This window comes from Lolium perenne, chromosome 3 (assembly GCF_019359855.2).
Source record: "Lolium perenne isolate Kyuss_39 chromosome 3, Kyuss_2.0, whole genome shotgun sequence".
Lineage (NCBI taxonomy): Eukaryota > Viridiplantae > Streptophyta > Magnoliopsida > Poales > Poaceae > Lolium > Lolium perenne.
In genome coordinates, this window is record NC_067246.2 from 258,376,088 (window position 1) to 258,397,389 (window position 21,302).

Sequence of the window (21,302 nt, forward strand, 5' to 3'; positions counted from 1 at the left end):
CCTTCAACAAGGTTATTATCAGGCACACCCATATTCAATCTCAAAACAATACCTTCAAAGAGGTCACTGTCAGGCATAACCAATTAAAACTAGACCTTGTATTTTAACCCTGAAAGATAAGACTATGTACTCCTTCTCTGTTGCCGTCTCCGCTTGCCGATGTCGCTGCTTCAAGTCAAGAAACACGAAGCAAAGTCATCTTCGCCACGAAGACTCTGTCCGCCATTACTAGACCTCAGACCTCAGCTGCCATAACATCCTCCGCCACTATCTTCTTCACGAAAATCGGAAACCGACATTTCCCATGATGGCAACAAATAGCGAAGCTTCGTGTCACTCCCTCATGAAGCCGCATGGCCAGATATATGGGTGCACATTACCAAATCCCATCCAATCCAGCAATCTACATGCATCAGATGCCCAATGAAGATTGTCAATGGAGCCTTCCGGAACACGTCACCGGCTAGATCTATGAGGGCCCACATCCAGCATAGCACCGTCTTAGCGCGAAAAGAGCGAAGGACCGCCTCCTTTATTAGGCAGATGGGCAGGCCCCCACGCCGCTGCCCGCCACCTCCCAACCGGGTATGGAGTAGATCTCAGTAGTGTGCACCGCCATTACCACGCGCACCATGGGAGATGAGGGGCTGGGCCGTACCAAGTCCGCTGAACCAGACGCCCGCAACCACAACGATCGCCAATGTTGCCGAAGAAGTACGAGGCCACCGTCCCAGTATCCATCTCCGCTGGACGAGTTGTCCAGGGCCGTCACGGCCGGAGATCCCATCACGGGAGGAAGAGGAGGCCCCACCGCCGCTAGTCGTGCTCGAAGATGAGATCCCGCCACCGCCATCTGCCGTGTGGTGGAGTTGGTTGGGGTGGGGTGGGGTGAGAGGCTAGGGTTTTGGTCAAGCCGCCCCGGGAGCCGCCCGAGCGTCTTCTCAGGTCCCCTCAGAAAAAAAAAGTCCACTGACCACTGACTTTTTTTTTCGATAAAGACTGACCACTGACCACTGACTGTAGCGTCTTCTTCGGCGGCGAGCCAGCAATGGCCACCCCGTCGCCATATTCTTCTTTTGCTCCACCTGCGGGCACTTCGATTCCTCTGAAACCATGGGCTCTTTCATTAAGGCGGTGTCGCGAAGCCCTTCGTTCCCCAGCCGGCCGCAGCGTGCTCGGATATTTTCCAGTTCCTCCAGAGCGCAAGGGCCACGGAGAAGATCTGTGACGCCATCCATGCCGCTCATCTAAAGGTATAAACGATGCCACCCCATGGGGCAACTAGGTAAATCAGATTTGACTGAACTTTGATTTTATCTTCGTCAAATCTGAGCCGTCCATTTTTTTACCGCGCCGGTATAAAAGGAGCATCCCACAATGAGGGAAACCCTAGCCATCTCTCCCCAATCAGCGTGCAGGCAGCCACCCCGCAGCCGCCGCCCCCGTCGCTTCTCCTCCTCTTCCCTCGTCCTCCTCCTCCACCCGCAACCTCCCGCCGTTGGGCCGACGCCAGCCGTGCACATGGTGGGGAAGCAGTGAAGCACGACCACGACGAGGCGGCACGTGCGGAGGATGCCGCCAGCGCTCGCGTGCCCTTCGCGGTGTGCTGCGCTGCGTCCGCCTTGCGTCGTCGACGCTGCGACCGCCCGAGGTAGCACATCGCCACGCCGCTGATGTCGCCATCGCCGGGAGCAGCGCTGCCTTGTCGTCGCCATCGCCGGGACCAGCGCGGCCTCGCGCGGTCGACACCGACGCCGACATCTCCTGGTCAGCAGCCGCGAGGAGCAGCAACCCTCGCTAGGGGGGCGGCGACTACTGCAGGGGAGAGCTGGTGGCGTAGGAGGGCCCAGTTCGTCAAGGAGGACGCTGACTAGCATGGCAACTTCTTCCTCTTCTTTGCAATGGAGGGCGTTGTGAGTTTCGTTCGGCCGCCGTTGTTCTTGGCCAAAAAAACATGCTACAGAGAGTGGTGCAGCGCCCAATTCGTCTAGGAGGGCACCCAAGACCAGCCCAGGTGTCTTCCGTCCTTCTCCTTTTTTTCCCTGTAGAGGGAACCATCCATCCAAGAGCACAGCCAGTTATCTTATCCTGAGACGAACTGGAAGGTGGAGTAACCTTCAGTAACAAGATTGATTCAATTTCTGGCATATTGAAACTTCAGATTTTCTTACTCTATTATGTGTTGTTCTTGCAGGATAAGGAGTTACGACAAGGTGGAGATAGTGAATCGGCAAGATGCAATGCTTATCCATTTATTTTCTGGTCCCATAAAAAGTAGGATTCCTGTGGAAAACCACAATCTCCCATTTGCTGGCCTTTTGGGCTCATCTTGCACTTTTCTGGTATAGGATAAACTAGGTATGGGAGAATTATGAATTTCACCTGCCATATAAACGGACTCAATGCACACAAGAAGTATATTTAGTTTGTAAGGCAAACAAATCCAGCCAATAAAATATGTTCCTGTGTTTTCTTAATTGTGAAGAGAATTGTTGAATGCCTTAGTTTCTCATGAATTTAGTTTATATTTCAGTTGCAAGTATATGTATATTACTTCTGCTGCTTGTAGTTATGCTCTTGGCTTAGATAATTTTCTTAAAAATTAATTACAAGTCTACAATGCTTCTCTGAACTATTTGGAGTCCGGTTCTTGGATGATGTTTGTGCCAGCTACAAGAGCCTAAAATGCAGTTATGTTTTATTTTGTGTTGTAGGAGCTTTAGGACTAGGATTAAGCAATTTTGATTATGTTTTGGCCAATTCTGCCTTCCCCATCTCCTCTCCATCTTTTAGTGACGCTTTTTAGTTTCATGCTTGCTAAGAACATCGGCGTACACCATATCCTATCCTATAATATTGTTAGACAATGATAGTTAGTTATTAGGCCAGCTACAGATATGATGCAACTGTTTTTCCTTGTGGTAGACTAATAGGTACTTGATTGCTTTCGAGTGGTATGTACAAGCATATTATAAAATATGCTACGTATTCATGGTCATTACTAAGGCTACTAAACCCAGTTAGATTTGTTCGTAACTTCATATTCACGATTCTTCTGCTACATTTACTTCTTTTTGCCACTTTCCGATATATTTCCAGATGCATCTTTTTGCCGCTTTTCGATATATTGCCAACTATTTGATGGATTTATAATGAGAAATTTTAGCATCTGTAGATCCATGAAAACGCCCTCCTAATTTTCACTGACGGATTATTGCAACAAGGTAAGACATGATATTCATTATATGTGCATGTTCTGCTTCTCAAAACTTATTTTGGCATCTATACGTGATAATTAAGGCCTATTACTATTTTATAAGATTTCTCTTAAATTATGTTCTTATCTACATGGAATGGTTGGGTTCCAAATGTCTCCACACTTGCATTTTTTGCGCTTCGGCTAGCTAACTTGATTTTCTTTTTGTCCTACCTGACCTCAGGTTGTAACTTGCTGAATGCAAAGAGAAGCTCTCTCTATGTGAATTATTGCCTATTTGACTAGCCTACCAATTCTGGGATATTACTTGGGACATTGGGAGAGAGCATGTTAATTTGTTCGATGAACAATTAAGTAAGTTGCTAGACACTTGACAACTTGATCAGAAGGAATTGGACAGGTAAATCTTCAGTGTATGTCCATTTCTTTTGTGTATTTTAATTTATTCTGCATTTGGTTCAGTTGTTGCATCCAGTAGTGGACTGCAATTTAATATGAGTGTTACACCATTCTTCTGTAAAAAATCAATTCCAGGTACAGTGATATGAGCATATATGCAATTTTTCCAAATGCAGTTCGGAGAACGTCACCTATTCTCACAAAACTTACTACGGCCTGGGGTTGGAGCATTCACTCCCGTTGTTCACAACCTGTTCAATGAGCAGTTGGATCTCCAATAATAGGTCAGCCTCTCTCTGGTCCATGTCATTTGTGATGCATATTCAGTGTGCTTCCCTATTAAATAGTTGCAACTGAAACTAAAAGCACAAATGGTTTAGGGAGTTGAGGACTTACAAACCTGGCTGTGTCTTTAATGTGATTCCTATGGTTTTGGGGAATTTGTACCACAAATATTGCAGGGTGCGTCAGGTATTAGCAAGTTTGGCCGTAGTTTGCAGTTTTAAGGGTTCCAATTAGCGAGTGTCCTAATGGATACCTTTTTCAGTTTCTTATTCATGTATGCACTGATACATTATTGGGTGTGTTCTCATTTAGCGAACTTGATTGTAGTATGTAGCTTATAGATAATTAATTATACGCAGAAAATTCTGACAATCAAACTATATTGACCAACTAATTGGTAAATTAAATGTTACCGCCATAATAGTTCACTTTGTACTCAAATAGAAGGTTTTGGAGAGATTTCAGAGATAGTTAGTTGCTGAAGGAACAACTCACGAAAATATATAATGTTTCCTTAGCTTATAAGTTTAGATGGAAGGCAGTCCAAGCTTCAGAAACTCTCATTTAGTTTGGTACAGCCTATCTGATAGCTTGAATGGGAGCATCTCTCCTTGGAATTTTTTTATCTGGTTGGCATAGGTCCTTATTTTAGTAAGATTTCAAAGTTCCTTCAACAGTACATACTTGGACATACTCACTCAGGATGCTGCTTTGTTACTTGTTTTGCTTAGTGTAGCCTCACTGATGCCTATATATCTCAGTAACAATATTTACATTGTGTGTCTCATACCGTCTTGTAAAAGGACTTCACATTATGAAATAGTCAATAGTTATATAACTTTTTAAGAGCATTCATTATGTTTAGTTGCTGGATATAATTTTTTCACATGTTATTTTATCTATAATTGTCTAATGTGCTTCTAATACCTGTCATCCACTATTCTATATCCATGTGTTAGGTAATATCATCGCCACTGTTAGCAATGGCAACTCTTACCAACATTTTACTACGAGTAGAACTACAAAGTGATGGTGGTGACAGTGCGTATACCGAAAGCAAGAGCCATTTAAAAGTTTGATCTGCCTCATTGTCATCTGCTAAAGCTGCACTTTGTATGCATAAATATTTCATTGATTTCTAAGGTCTAAAAAAGCTTTTATAACATTTAAACGTTCGATCTGCCTCATTGTCATCTGCTAAAGCTGCACTTTCTATGCATAATTATTTCATTGATTTCTAAGGTCTAAAAAAGCTTTTATAAGGTCAGCTAGATATACTCTCCTTATAAGTATGTCAAATATGTTCCTCATGTTTTCCGCGAAGAAGCCATGAAGATTAATCTTCCAGTCTACTTGGTGCCTTCAATGAAAGAGACCCATTGTATCACTCTGCTATGTCGATGTAGTTCTTGTTTATTTCTAAAAACATTTCAGTAGGGATGGTCCTATTGCAGTATTGACAAGGTTGTCCTCAATCGGGTTTGGCAGTTCCTACAAAATGAAAGATACGGGTCTAAACAGGCCTCATACCCTCTAATTGTTTAATTTTGGATTCTATACCACCTAAAGAAGTTGTTGTAGAGCAATTTTTTCAAGTTCATAAAAAATCTCTGGACTGGGTGAAACCAGAGGCAGTTATCAGCTGCTAACAGTTTGGCTTTCTTTACTGCCTTCAAATATAGTTTTTTTGTGGCTTCAAATTTTCACTGGTTTATTAAGTTTGGTTTCATTTTGTGAAAGTTCTCTAGATTCTTAGTAGTTACCCTTCCTCCTCTACATTTATGTTGGTTTTTCTTTGTGAATCATTTTGCTATGAATGTTATTTTGGCATCACCAAAGTTCTCACTACTAGGAAAAGGCCTACCGCCGGCGAACCTAAAAGGCCCATTGCCGGCGCACCACGAGCCCGCCGGTGCGAACGCGCCGGTGATAAATGGCCACTGCCGGCGCACCAGGTAGTGCGCCGGCGATATGTCAGCTACTGCCGGCGCACCACCCCAGCTTCGCCGGCAAAGCGTAATTCCACCGGCGCACGTGCAGCTGCGCCGGCAGTAGGTCTTCCAGCACTGGCGCGTGCCACGTGCGCCGGTAGTAGGGCATTTAGGTGCGCCGGTAATTATATTCGAAAATTCATTTTCCAGCTTTTTTTCTAGCATATTACAATACATATTTGACAGCAGTATATATTTACAACGCAGTTCATATTTAGACAGCATTACATGCAATATGAGAAGCACATAGAGAGCCAAGTTTCATTTTCGGTATCAATACACAATTACGCAAGTCTCGTTCCGGAATGTGTTGATTCATACAACACATGTGCATATGCAACACCGAACGACGAAGTTTCACAAAGTTAGAAGTCTCGGTACATAGTCGTCACAAGTATCGTCATACACCTCACAATGTAGGTCCTAACCTAAACTACAATCACATAGAACATGACCAACATGGTCATGATGACCATCATCACGAAGGCCATGGTCTTCATCCGGTTCCTCCTCATGTCCCTCATCTCTCCCGCTAGATAACGGGCGTATCTTCCTTCCGCCTCCACCCTAGTGGGGTATCCCTTGTAGCTGTTGCCGCTGAAACGGTGCACCTGTCTCCGACAGTCCTCCCAGTCGTCGTAGACTCCAGGAACCCTCCCCTTGTACACGACATATGTCGTCGGCATCTCCATTCACAAGACAAGTAAAACATTAGTACCAATGCAATGAACAAGTGCCAACTCAAATAAGAGACAAGTAGTATGAACTAAATAGCATGTGCCTCATACTTTGTTGGTCGAAATAAATAATAACATACAGGGATGGGGTCAGTGAGGCTAGGTAGGATGCACAATAGATTGATATTTGTGGCCATCACACCAAGCCTCACTGGCCCCACCCCAGAGTGTACAAGTGACCGAACATTTTAATCATCGGCCAATGCAATTAAGAAGTGCGAACTCAAATAGAAGACAAGTAGTACGAATTAAATAGCGTGCCTCATACTTTGTCGGTCGAAACAAATATTAACATCCAGGGATGGAGTCAGTGAGGCTAGGTAGGATGCACAATAGATTGATACTTGTGGCCGTCGCACCAAGGCTCACTGGCTCCACCCCCGAGTGTACGATTGGCCGAACATTCTAATCATCGGCGAACTCCAAATACGAGGCAAGTAGTGGTCGAGTAAATGCAAATAATTATTAAGCTATGTACGCCATAATCTTGAAATATATAGCAAAGTAAATGAAACTACAGACACATGTTCACATGCACATTCATACAACTAAATAAAAGCAACTAGTCGATTCTATGGGAATATATAGCAATTATTACAGTACGGAAGTTCAAGGACATATCGTTCAAGCTTTAGCAAGTGTTCCCGTCGTAGGATCAGGTTGTACGCCTAGGGGGGAATGGACGGCAGCCCTCAAGCGAGTTGAACGGCCTCTCATCACGCGACATCTCCAAGCGGAGGTCTATCTCGTCATTAGGTGGTAGACCATAGCCGTAGAAGAACTCGCCAGACCTATTGTTGACATCCTGCAGGATTATCGTGCAAATGAACTGCTGGATGCGACCCCAGTTCTTTCTAATCTCTCTATCAGGGACATCCGCCATGTTTGCAAACCTGTTTCTGAGATTCTCTGGCAGCAACATGTCATCTGCGTACTTTATGTACTCCTGCATCTGAAGGATGGCGTACCACGCGTCCATCCCATTGTCGGGCGTCGACTGCCTGAGGCAGGGGAAGTTGGTTGTGTGGGTTAAGACCAAGCCTCCTCGGGATTTCCTCTCTACTTTGAGGGGCCTGCCTTGTTGGCGAAGCCGGTGAGAGCATCATTGAGAAGGGCCCTGATGTGGGAGTAGTCTTTCTTGCGGTCCCTACCCGAGTCGAGATAGACTGCATGCGAGTGTTGCGGGTGCACGACGATGAGGGTGCAGAACTTGTCTCTGCGGAAAACACATGGATTAACCTTTGGAAATGCAAATGGAGATATAGGATAGAATGGTGATGGGGGACTAGCGAGTGATTACTTACTCGGGGAAGTAAGGGATGAGAATGGCACCCTTCTTAATGTTCGCCAGCATGAAATCCTCGACCTGCTGGGTGGCAATCGCGCGATCCCCAGGGTTGCAGATGATGCTCTCCCGCATATAGAAGGGGTCCATTATCGCGATGGTCGGTGTCCCCTCCTTAACAATCTGGGAAGACAAGCTAAGAGCAACTAGGCGAACCACACTAAAGTGGAGCGCTTGCATGCGATAGATGCTGAAGATGTCGTTGAACCGGATGAAGCACAAGTCCGCGGGGTACTTCTCGACGAAGTTCATGCCAGTTGGCACCTTTGCCACGAAGAGAGGGTAACCAGGATCTTTTGATTTGAGAAGAAGGTTCTCCACATGCAAGACAGTCTCATGCAAGCTCCTCATATCCGGGGTGAGTTTCTTCACGACATGCTCCGGCAGCATCGGTTGACCCAAGTGATGCAGAGGTCGCCAATTGTTTGGCAACTTGTCAAGGAGTGGGACCTTGTCCTTGGATTTGGCCGCCGCCGCCTTGTCTTGGGCGTCCTTCTTATTTGCCCTCTTCCTCTTCTTGGGTTGTAGTGCTGGACCATCCATCGCCGTAGTGGCCGTAGCACGGAGTGTGTTTGGGCTCAACATATTTTTGACGGCGGCGGTGGCGACCTCCTCAGGATTTACCTCCTCAGCCGTTTCTTGAGAATCGAACAGCTTCTTGGAGCACACATATTTCAAGCCCGGCGCATCCTCATGGACAACTTGTGAAGACGTAGGAATATCCCATTGGAAGTTGTCACGTTCGTATTCCTCGGCCTCTGGCGCACCGGCTGTTGTGGTGGGGCGCTGACCTCGGCGCAGCCGGCCGTTCTGGTGGGGCGATGACCACGCGCGCCGCTGGCTGTCGAGGACGGACGCTGACCTGTGGCGCCGCAAGGTGCTTGTCTGTGCTTGCCGTCGACCCCGAGTAGGTGTTGATCCGAATTAGGGTCTTCGGCCATAGCAGTACCCAACCCTTCAGTGAGGCCAGATTCAACGGGCTATCGTCATCGGCACCATGCGGTTGATTAGGAGGAAACAAATCCTCATAGCCCGGTAACGCCCGATCCACTTCAACCCGGTAAACGTCATCCGCCATATCTCGTGTGTGCCACTTCTTATCCAGGGGCCGAAGGATGGACCCCCTCGCGACGTCTTTGAGTTCGTCGTTTACTCTCATCAAGAAGGTGCATGGCGTCGAGAGCGCCTGCGAGAACATGTGTATGGCGTTAGAGAGAGGGCAAGGATGACGAAACTAATATATTAACTTGATGTACACATTAGTTAATTACCGTGAGGGCGTTGAGCTCGGCTAATGTCGACGGGCCAGCACATGCGGCGGCGGGCGTGCAAGTGACGGAGGGGCTGCTACCCGGCATGGACGGTGAATCCCTAGCACCAGCGACATTGCCGGCGGCCGGAGGAGTCTCCATTATAACATTGTCATTGCCGGCGGACGGCGGCACCATCGAGTTGCTGCCGTTGAAGCTAACCACTTGCATTTTCGGGGGGGCCTTGGTTGCCACCCTCATACCACGCTTGTAGAGCGTTGAAATCTGCTTGGACTCCAGCGGCGACTTCAGCTTTGACTTCAGGTACGAGTGTAGCTTTGCGTTGCGGTACCAGTTGCGGTACCAAACCAGCTTGGACTTGGGCTAGGATTGACTCCCTCATTTCCTCCGCCTCCCGCTGCTTCCTCTCATTACGCGTATTTTTATCGGTCGCAGACGACAAGCCGTAGTGACCATGCTTGTAGCCTGTACCGGCGCCAGCCACACGGCCTCTATGCGGCCTTCTCGTCGGTGAATGCTCATTAACGATGTTTAACGCCCGTACGAGAGGCTTGTCCCAGGCTACCCTGCCCGTCGACGCCTGGGACGAGGAGCCTTCGTCACCTTGAGAAAGTCTTTGTCTTTCTTCTTCCTGCGGAAGAAACGCGAACCATTTAGAAATGTTGCTACTATTATATGAACGATACTTGATCTAATTAAACCGGTAAATTGCTTACCAGTTTTTTCTCCAACGCCAGGACCTTCTGGTCGTTCGTGAACCAAATTATGTCGGTTACGACCTTCGGGTCCGTGACAAGTTCCCCGGTTAGTTTCTTCTTATGGTACCGGGACCTGATGAATCTTCTTTCAAGCGGGTCCTTGTACTTGAGCCAGGGGTTCTCAATGCCGGCATTTACATACGCCTCATCCTCCTTCGCCCAATAGGGCTCCTTTCCCTCGTACCCACGGCTCCCAAGGTTGTGGTTGCCGATGTTAAGCTCCCGCATTTCCTTCCCCCACAACTTGCGATTCTTGGTTGCTTGTAGCTCTTCATTGGCCACAAAAGCATCAAAGTCCGCCTGGGTGACATGCGGAAAGGCGGAGTGGACCTCTTCGAAACCTTTGCCCTCAGCAATCAGCTTCCGCACCATGTACTTATAGCTGCTGAGGTGTTTGGTGAACTTCAGGAGGGCTTGTGAGTTCACAATGTTGTTGGTTTGATGACTGGAGGCGTAGTCGCCTAGGAACTTGTATCGTGCGTGCAACCTCGCAATGAGCTGGGCTCGCAAAGGCGCTTTGCTCTCAGCTCGAAGGTCCGTCTCGTTGAGATTGACGACCTCTCGGAGGATACATGCCAGTTGGTTGCCGTACCCCTTGGCAACATCCTTAGGCTCCACCGGCAAACCACTGGCGGGGTCCACCTCTTTGACTGTGTCTCTGCCGGTGCCGACCGTGTTTTGGCGCCTTGCCTTCCGCGGCCTCTTGGCTCCACTTGTCCCGGTGCCACTACTCCCGGCGGCGCCGCTAGGATCGTCGCCGCTTGTCTCGCCGCCACCCCCGGCGGCGCCGGTTGCCTCATCGCCGCTAGGCTCGTAGGTACTACCCCCGGCGGCGGCGCTTGCCTCGTTGCCGCTCGGCTCGTCGGCACTACCCCCAGCGGCATCCTCCATCTCATGGTCCTCATCGCCGCCAACACCAGCGGCCTCGGCATCCTCCTCCGTCCTAAAGAAGTGCCTATTGTAGTGCTCCTCTAACTCTTCTTGAGACGACATGGTGGCTTGCACTAATAGAAGATGAAAAAGAGTTAGAATTCACGGAAAAATTCGGCATGACCTTTGCTAAAAATTGGTCATGCCGAGTGCTAGAATTGCCGGAACGGAAATGAATCGACATTCCGGCACTCAATAGCAACTCAATCCCTGCAAATGTACAGAAATGCAAAAAGAAGACCATATACTTTAGCACCATTTCATTCTTGATCATTTAGTGTGGAGAGCAGCACCATTGCATCAGCATGCACATCACCATATACATCAGCATGCACAACACCATATACATCAACATGCACTTAATCATTTGATATACATCAACATGCACTTAACATCAGCAGCACCATGCCAGTAGCATGCATTTCATTTTCAAACCAGAGAACAAATTCAGTAGCATGCATTTAACCAGAGACACAAAATCATTTTATATGCATACTGAATTCCTGACACAAAATCATTTCATAGCACTTACAGTAGCATAAAATAGCACTTGTTCTTTTTTTGCGAATAAGGGAAGCTAGATTAACTCTGGTAGTGAATGTGTGAGTGCAGAAATAAGAAGTAAGCAGATAAAAATAAAAGTGTACAACACAGAACACAGCTATGTTTAACAGTGTACATCAGTTGACAGCATCCATTTAAAACCAGAGAATGAACATAGCACTTGTTCTTTTTAAATGAACCAGAGAATGAACATATCACTTGTTCTTTTTAAATAAAGTAAACCTACTGCTAGTGAATAAATGTGAGGTATGCCTAACCCTAACACTTGCTACTGGTGCCATTTGATGCTTAATTAGTTTTTATGTATTCAAAAATAAGAAGCAAATACCAATGAATTTTTGCATATCAACCAATGAATTTTATATATCAACCAATTCTTGGCAGTAGGCATTTAAATGAAGAACCACTACTGCATATATAGCAGCAGTAGCAACTACTGCATTTTGCATTTCATATAAACAAATCTACTGCATGCATTTCATTTTCTATTTTCAAACCAGAGAACAAATTCAAACCAGAGAAATAGCATGTGAACCAGAGAAATTAAAATAGCACAAACTGAACCAGAGAATGAATATGATTTAAAATAGCATGTGAACCAGAGAATGCAAGCAATTTGAACCAGTAGCAATTTATGGCAAGCATGAGCATGAGCAAGCATTTTTGCATTTATGGCAAGCTTGATAATTGCATATATAGCATTTTTTGCATCCAGAGAATGAATTCATTTTAGTGCTCTCTCAAAATTTCAAACCAGAGAATGAATATGAGTGCATTTCATCATTTTCTACTGCATTTCATCATTTGCTACTGCATTTCATCATTTTATTTCAAACCAGAAAATTTCAAATTGATGATTTTAGTGCTATTGGTCAGTATGATGGTTGGTATTGGAAAAGCCTGATTGCTGTTTGTTCATTCTGTATGAACCCTAACATTGAAAAAGCCTAGATCATCAATTTTGCTGTAGAAAAAGCCTAACATTGAGTAAAACTAACTAATCAACCTAAGTACTTAACTCATATAGACAATGATGTGCTTAATTTTTCAAATTTGAACTTCAAAATTGACTCTTTCACCTGCTATTGCATTTATTTAATTCTTTAACATGAATATATAGCAAATTGAGCATGAGCAGTAGCAAATTGAGCATAAGCAGTAGCATTTGAACCAATGAATAGGGCAGTACAGGGCCAACCAGGGCATCAAATTTGCAAGGGTACAGGGCATCAAATTAAATTTTCTATGAGTAATACAAGAATCGGCGCAAGAATTCAACTACTGCAAGAACAACGGCGCAGAGAGAGGGAAGGAAGAGGGGGATGGAGAGGGAAGGAAGAGGGGGATGGAGAGGGGAAGGAAGAGGGGAAGGGAGAGAGGTTCTTACCAACGGCGATGGTGGTGACGCCCTGCTGCTCCTCTCCGCGACGGTGGCCGGCGCGCAACGGCCTCCTCCTCCTCTCGTCGACGGTGGCGACGGTGGCCGGCGCGTGACGCCCTCCCCCTCCTCTCCGCGGCGACGCCCTGCTCCTCCTTGCGCGGCGGCTCCGGCGTGCTGCGAGGTCGACGACGGCGCAGGGGCGTGCAGAGAGGTCGACGACGACGCGGCGGTGCTAGGGTTCGGCGTGTGCTAGGGCGCGTGAAGAGAATGTGACTGGAAGAGGATCGACACACGCGTGCGGTTAAGTCCCCCCTATAGCTGGACCCCTTACTGCCGGCGCACTACCCCTTTGGTTCGCCGGGGACAAGTGTAACCCCCGGCGCACTAAGGCCCTGGTGCGCCGGCAATAACCTTGGCACGGCTATACCTGGGACTTGTCCCTGTTCCAAATCAGGCCTGGCCATTTCCATTTCCTTTTTTATTTTCTTTTTCTTCATTTCCTTATTTCCTTTCTCTTTCTTTTATGTTGGTTTTCTATTCCCACAAATCCTATACTATTTTTTTCCTTCTCTTTTCAAGATAATAACAAAGCAATATGAGTTAATTATGCATTACAAAAAAAGAGTTATATATACATGCACAAAATATTGACCAACACAATATTAATTAGTCATACATAAAATATTGGCCATGACCATATGAGTAGTTATGAATTACACAAAATATGAGTTATAGATTGCAAATAAAGTTTTACATCATCGATTGAGAAGAGTGTTTCGCTTTCTTCTTGCTTTTCTTGCTCGTCGTTGAATAATTTAGCCCCGTGTCGTGACTTCTTCTTTTGAAGGGTCGACCTGACCTCGGTAGCGTGGTCCTGCTTCTTCTTGTGGTTTATGTTGTCTCTTCGTCCTCGGATTCTTCCATCATTGGGTCTCCGACTTGTCCTTCGAAGTCTTCCTCGTTAGCGACTCCATCCATTCCGACGATGGTCCTCTTGCCTCTCCTCACGATAACACGGCTAGGCCTGGATGGGTCGGTTATGAAGAAGCATTGGTGCACGTGTTCTGCCAGTACCCATGGCTCATTCTGCGCGGTGGCGTTCGTGGACTTTGATTTGTTGGCTTCGGGTAGAAAAATGGTGGTGAAATACCGGTCTTCTTTTCTGACGCTCTTAGCCCATCTGATACGGAACATCGGCACTTTCTCCCCAGCGTAGTTAAGCTCCCAGATTTCCTCTATTCTTCCGTAGTATCTAGTCTTTACGTCACCCGTCCAGGAATCCATCGTTACCCCTGAGTTCTGGTAAACACTGTTCTTGTCTTTTTCTTCCGTGTAGAATGTGTACCCGTTGATATCGTACGCTTGGTAAGTCATGATGTTGGGCACGGGGCCATGTGACAAGGCCAATACTAGTTTATCCTTGTCAGAATCCATTGGTGGGGGATTAGCATCAATGTGGTCTTTGAACCAGCGCGCGAAAGAGGAGTTGTGCTCTATGTATATTTCTGCTTCCGTCATCATCGGCTTGCCACTGTTCTCTATCATGGTTTTGTGCTCTTTCAACCAAGGATCGATCAAGTCAATGTGTTGTAGCACTACTAAGTTGGCCCTGTCAAAGTCGGAACTCCGACCAGACATGTGCACGTGCAGTTCCTTCCTTCCATTTTTGTGGCCTACTCCCTCGAACCTGCGGAGGTGCTTGTTTTGAGGCAAACCAACAGGGTCCTCGATGTCTAGATAATTCGTGCAGAAAGAGATGCACTCTTCGGTGAGCCAGCCCTGTACGATGCTTCCATCCGGATGTGACCTGTTACGAACGTATCCTTTAATGACCCCATTCATTCTTTCAAACGGCATCATGTTGTGTAAGAATGCCGGCCCTAGACTGACGATATCATCCATGATATGGACCAACAGATGGACCATCACGTCAAAGAATGCAGGCGGGAAGTACATCTCCATCTCACATAGGATCACCACGATCTCTTCCTGGAGCCTTGCGAGTTTCTTCACGCTTATCGACTTCCGAGTTATGACGTCGAAGAAGTTCTGAGCCCGATCAGCGTTGCACGGACATGGTCATCCATTATACCTCGGATTGCAACCGGAAGAATCTGCGTCATCATCACGTGACAGTCATGAGACTTCATGCCGCTGAAGTTTCGTTTCTTGGGGTCCATGTATCTGCTTATTAGCCCGGAGTAACCGAAGGGCACTCTGACTCCTACAAGGCAATTGAAAAATTGATCGACCTCGGCCGGACTAAAAGTGAAGCAGGAGGGGGGATAGTAATAGTCTGGCTGCTTAATCCTTTTGCGCTTCTGACCGCCGTCCGCCTCCTCCTCCGACTGTCCCTCTTGGGCTGGCGGGATCTGAAGCTCTTCCCTGATGCCCAAAACTTTCAGGTCATGTCTTGCTTTCGTCCCATCTTTGGTCCGGTCCGGCATGTTGAGAAGAGTGCCAAGCAAGCTCTCGCACACGTTCTTTGTAATATGCATGACATCAAGGCAGTGAGGTGTATCGAGACTTTTCGACGGCAAGTCCCAAAACACGGACCTCCTTTTCCATACACCAATGAGCGGCGTCGTGTCCTTTGTCCTCTTCTTCGTCTCTCCAGGCTTTTGACGAATCTTTCCCGGCGCAGGGCACTCCTTCCAACCTTTCAGTAATGTATCGATCTCTTCGCCGCTCTTCTTACGTGGAGGTCCTCGGGGTTCATTTGTACCATCGAACAGATCTCCACGCTTTCTCCACGGGTCAGTTTTCTGTAGCCACCTTCGATGCCCCATGTAAACTGTTTTCGAAGAGCCGGGATCCTTACCAAGCTGCAAAAACATCGTCTCTTCCATGCACCTGACACATGCCTTGTGTCCATGGCACACCTGGCACGAAATGTAACCGTATCCGAGGTAGTCCTGCACCGTCGTGATCAACGCGGCTCTCAAAGGGAAATATTCTTCCGCGACGGCGTCCCATGTATCTACCCCTTCCTCCGCCCACAACGTTTCAAGCTCCTCCTTTAATAGTTCGAGATACATGTTGATATCGTTTCCTGGCTGTGTCGGCCCTTGAATTAGCATACTCATATGTATGTACTTCCTCTTCATGCACAGCCAGGGCGGGAGGTTGTAGATCCATACAAACACGGGCCATGTGCTATGTGTGCTGCTCTGGTTTCCGAACGGATTGAATCCGTCCGTGCTCGCACCCAACCTGATGTTTCTGGGATCTGCCCCAAAACTTCCGAATTCATTGTCTAATGCTTTCCACCGGCTTGCATCCGAAGGGTGCGTCCAAGACTGGGTGCTCAATCCGCTCTTTATCATTCAACACTGCCTCCTTTCTTTCTGCGTGCCAGCGCATGAGCTTTGCTTCCTTGCGGTCCGCGTAGAACCGTTGAAGCCGGGGGGCGAGCGGGAAGTACCACACAACTTTCCGAGGAGCTTTCTTCTTCCCTTTCTTGTACCGTTTAGCTTCACACACAGGACATTTGGTCTTGTCCATGTGCTCCTTGCGATACATGATACAGTCGTTGATGCAGGCGTGATACTTTTCGTGGGGTAAGTCGAGAGGGCACGTGATTCTCTTGGCCTCGGCTAGACTACCAGGACACGTGTTCCCGGCAGGAAGGAGATCTTTCACGTATTCCAGGATGTCGTCGACGCTTGTGTCCGTCCATCCGTGTTTCGCCTTCATCTGCAGCACATCGAGAGCTACTCTCAAGCGAGACTCCCCCAACCCGCGACCTGAGTCGTACAACGGAGTATTCGAGTCTATCTCGAGTTGCTCAAGCTTTGATTTCCGCTTGGCGCCTTTCGTCTTTTCGAGAAGCAGATCTTGAAGATGAGGGTCCCGCACGACTGAAGCTAGCGGCACCTCTTCGTCGTCGTCAAGGTTATTGTCGTTGTCAAGGTTATTGTCGTCGTCAAGGTTATCGTCCTGTGCGACAAACTCTTCATCGTCATCAATATCATGATGCCCTCCTTCTTGCCGGCCATTTTTACCACCTGCCGCCGTCGCCCCATTGACCTCCGCGCCATCATCACTCATCCATTGAGTGTGTCCATGCATGAAACCATTAGTGAGCAGGTGCCCCTGCAATTTGCCTGAATACGGGTCAAACCATTTCCCTCGTTTGCATCTCCGGCACGGACACAATACCTCTGTGCGGTTATTTTCATACATGTCGATGATCGCGTGTTTCAGATATCTCATCACGATGCTTTCACTCATCTCGATAACCATTATCGCCTGCATGGTAAGATTACATAATTCATTAGAACCATGCATCCGTCGGTAGTTTTCACGGAAAATTTCGGCATGACCTTCCTACACGGTAGGACATAGGAGCGCCAGAAATGTGCCGAAACGGAAACTTAAAGAATCAACATTTCGGCGCAACGTTGGCAACTCATTTTCAACGCCAACACACACAAGCACAAGCACAACATATATATATGCCACACACGAGAGCTTTTCTTCAAATGTCCAACATAAGTCGATTTCATTCCTCAATTATTTGTTCATTAATCACCTATTTGTTTGATATATTCGTCAACGAGATCGAGACGTCGCGCCGCTACCATGGCGTATGGAAGCCAACTTTCTAGATCTAGATCTAGATTGAGCGGTCAATGCGTGATAGATAGATCTAGATCTACATAGGGATATGGGAGATGCATGTAGGAAGGGAAGATTTGCTCAAAAAATATGATTTTGTTTGGTCAAATTGGCTAAAGTTGGGGTAGAAATGGGCAAATATTAGGTGGGTTGGGAGAAGGGTCGGGTTGTGTGGATGAGGAGTGAGTGTAGTGGCTTGTGAGTGCTGGTTGGTGGCTGTAATAAGTCCCAGGTTACTGCCGGCGCACCAGACCTGGTGCGCCGGCGGTGTATAGCCCATCCGGCTATATCTGCTCCAGACCAGGCCCATGAAGCATTGCCGGCGCACCAGCCCAAGAGCGCGCCGGTAATAGAAAAATTACCGCCGGCGCGCTCCTGGGCTGGTGCGCCGGCAATGCTTCATGGGCCTGGCCGAGTTGGGGAGAGGTGTTGCCAGGAAATAGCGCCGGCGCGTCGTGTCAGCTGGTGCGCCGGCAGTGGGACGGCATCGCCGGCGCGGCGGTTTCCTGGTGCGCCGGCAACAAGTTCCACCGGCGCATGCCTATGGTGGTGCGCCGGCACCACTTGCCTCCACCTATAGGCTTTTCCCTAGTAGTGTCTCTCACCTAGCATTTTCTTGCACTCATCGATCTCCTTATTTACTTGATGAAGTTTTAAGCGTGTGTTACCTTGTGGGTAGAGGGATGCTTATCTCGCTAACCAGATGCATGAAGGCTAACACTTTCCTTTTATTGCACCATTTTATTTACCGTATATGTCTATATTATCTATTGTGAGTATCAGCATGTATTAATGCGACTTCATACTTCAGGCATTTACAGAGAGAAGCTTCAGTAGTTTGTAGCTGAGAGACACCTAAGCAAGGATGAAATGAAAGCTTTGGTGGCATTCCAAGTGCCTCTGCATTTCTCAAGAAGTTGTTGATGCTTCTCATGCTGACATATGCGGTTAGTTGTTTGCAAAGGTGATGTATTTTATGGTGCCTTTCATTTAACATACTATGCATAATTTAAGTTTTGTTCCAGTTCTGCATTGGTTAAGCAAAGTTGACGAACAATTTTATGTAAATGGTGTTCTTACCCTGCATAGGACATTGCAGGTTTTGAAGGAAGTGATTGTATCAGTTGATGGATACGAGACACTGACAGACTGAGAGGCAGTTAGGAAAGCAGAGCGTCTAAATTTGAAAAAGGGGTTGCTATGACCAAGCGGTAGGCCTCTTCCCTAAAAAACTATGCTACATCAATTGGCATATATTCTTCTCCCCTGCATATCCAATTAATTTTCTACATTACCAATTCAAATGATAGATACGGAAATTGTTCTTGAACTACATTCAGAAAAGGGAATTATACCAGGTAAAAGTGAAAGAACATATCTCATTTTATATATAGTTTTGGTGTTGATGACAATGATGATATATGAACATTTGAATATATAAGATTTGTAGGTTACTACTTTCTCTAGATGCCCAAGGTGTGAAGAGCGTGCAAGATATCGGAAGAGAAAAGAAAGAAAAGAAGAAAGGAAGAAATGAGAAGAAGAACAGAAAAAGAAAGAAAAGGAGGGGCCGGAGGCTTGGGCGGTACCGCCGGCCTGGCCACGGCCGGAGGCTCCGGCCTTGGTACCGCCCAAGGTACCGGATGGCGCGGGGCGCCTCAGTATACCAGCCAGGGAGGTTGGAGCCCCGGCGGTACCTTGGCCGGTACCCCGGCCGGAGGCTCCGGCCTCCCCTCTCGGCCCGAGCTCCCTCGGCCACGTGGCCTCCTCCTGTTGGCCGCGCCTCTCACCTGGGGGCGGTAGTACCTGCCCAACCTGGCCGGTACTACCGGCCGGCACCCTCCAACGGTAGGATCTCCCCTTGCTATATATATCTTTCTTCTCCAAGTGTTAGGGCTGCTCACTTCTTCCTCAAAAAGTCATACACCATTGTTGAGCCACCAAGAACACCAAATCCATCGGATCTCCTCCCTCAACCACCCAAATCCCTTGTGTCTTGGAGAATCGAAGGAGAAGACCCCGATCTACATCTTCACCGAAGCAATTTGCATTTCCTCCTCATTTTGTTGAGGGCCCCCTTGCTAGTGTTCCTATTTGGTTCCCTAGTTGATTTGTGTTGATGTATTGTTGTTGATTGTTGTGTTGTAACAGATTTGGGAGCCTCCAATTCGGTTGTGGATGTGTGCCCCAAGAACCTTGTAAAGGCCCGATTTCCGCCTCGAGGAAATCCCTTAGTGGAAGTGGGCTAGTCCTTCGTGGCGTTGCTCACCGGAGATCTGAGTGAAGCCTTCATGGCTGTTGGTTTGGCTTTCGTAACAACCACACTCCTCCAAATGTAGACGTACCTTCTTGCAAAGGAAGGGAACTACGGGAATCATCTCCGTGTCATCACGTGCTCCACTCTCGGTTACCTCTATCCTATTCTATCTCTTATATTGCTTAGCTATATCTTGCTTAGTTGTTAGCCTTGTCATATAGGTAAATTCACTTAGTTGCATATCTAGAGAATTTACCTTTTGTGTCAAGCCTAAATTGAAAAAGAACTAAAAATTGGTTAGCACCTATTCACCCCCCCTCTAGGTGCGGCATACGATCCTTTCAAAAAGGCTGAAGAAGTTAATTTCATTCATCACAAACGTCTACCTCTTTTAAATATTGCGACAAGCTCTAAATGATGATTTTGATATTATGCAGCTAGATCAACCTCTCTCTCTCTCTCTAGATGTTTGCTATTTGATTCATGCTCAACCTTCTGGATTTAGTGCATTGCAGATCCTTGGAAAAGAGGACCCTTAATGCAGGTGTGCATTTTTTCCTATGTATCTGTCTCTTCCACTACTCCATTATGGTTTAATCCCCTAATATTTGATCTTTGTTTGTCCAAATTCCTTTTTATTTATGCCTACATAATCTTTGATGAGAAGACAAGTGGGCAAGATAGAAATATTTAGGTCTGTAATATCCATTCTATTCAATAGATTTAGTTTCTGAAATTTAGTTAAAACATGTGACTTTTTTGCTTTTATATCTTCCTATCACTTGAGCTCATCTATCCAGATTTAGGACCCGCCCATTATTCATGTATTATGTCTCTTTTCACACAGGTTGTTTCCCAGGCTGTTCAGTATCCAATAGTTTATTTAGGACTTACCAATGTGCTTCCAAATATGCCAATTGGAAAAAGTTATATAATACCTAATTATTTATACTTTTATGTAGTGTATGTAGCCTAAAATTTCAATACATAGCTAATAATATATTTGATGCTTTCTCAGGCATGATTGCTGATACGAGTACTGTGTATAGATACATAAATGACTGAAGTACCATGCCATCTATTTTTAGGAGCTCATTTGTGTATCTCAATGAAGCAAAAGGATGGAGTTCATGACTCATGTACATCTCGATCTCTCGATCAGTAGACAAAATTGATAAATGCAAATTTTGAAGGCTTATATATTGGTTGTTCATGTGTACTGCCACCTCTCATATGCTGTAAGTGGGGTTTTAGCAGATTTGTAAAGTACCACTCGAGCACGTTAACTCGCATATTGCTAGAGTTTCAGTAGAAATGCAATACAAGTGAGATATCTAACCACACCAACCAGTTGTGTGAATTACTTGCAAGTGTCCAGTAAAGTGGGTGGTTTTCACTTCAAATTGAAAAGTGAAATATTAGTCTTACTCAGCCACTTAGGTGACTCAGCAACCTGATAGGTACTCTACTCTTAGATCTCCGGAGATTTTTTAGCTCTATAGGCATTATTATTAATAGTTATTAGAAATATTGATTATACCAATGTT

General features: G+C 46.5%; 1 long non-coding RNA gene across 3 annotated transcripts; it reads left to right on the plus strand.

Moving 5' to 3' along the window:
• The first annotated feature begins 1,390 nt into the window (after nucleotides 1-1,390).
• LOC127344846 (uncharacterized) lies at nucleotides 1,391-21,302 on the plus strand. 3 transcript variants are annotated; one of them, XR_011755963.1, is made up of 8 exons: nucleotides 1,391-2,105; nucleotides 2,195-3,224; nucleotides 3,441-3,617; nucleotides 3,752-3,900; nucleotides 18,310-18,462; nucleotides 18,598-18,709; nucleotides 18,809-20,299; nucleotides 20,774-21,302. It is a non-coding gene; the product is annotated as an uncharacterized lncRNA (long non-coding RNA). The 3 variants fall into 3 exon arrangements; XR_011755964.1 differs by having other exon boundaries at nucleotides 3,793-3,900; XR_007878264.2 differs by lacking the exons at nucleotides 18,310-18,462; nucleotides 18,598-18,709; nucleotides 18,809-20,299; nucleotides 20,774-21,302 and adding an exon at nucleotides 4,861-5,066.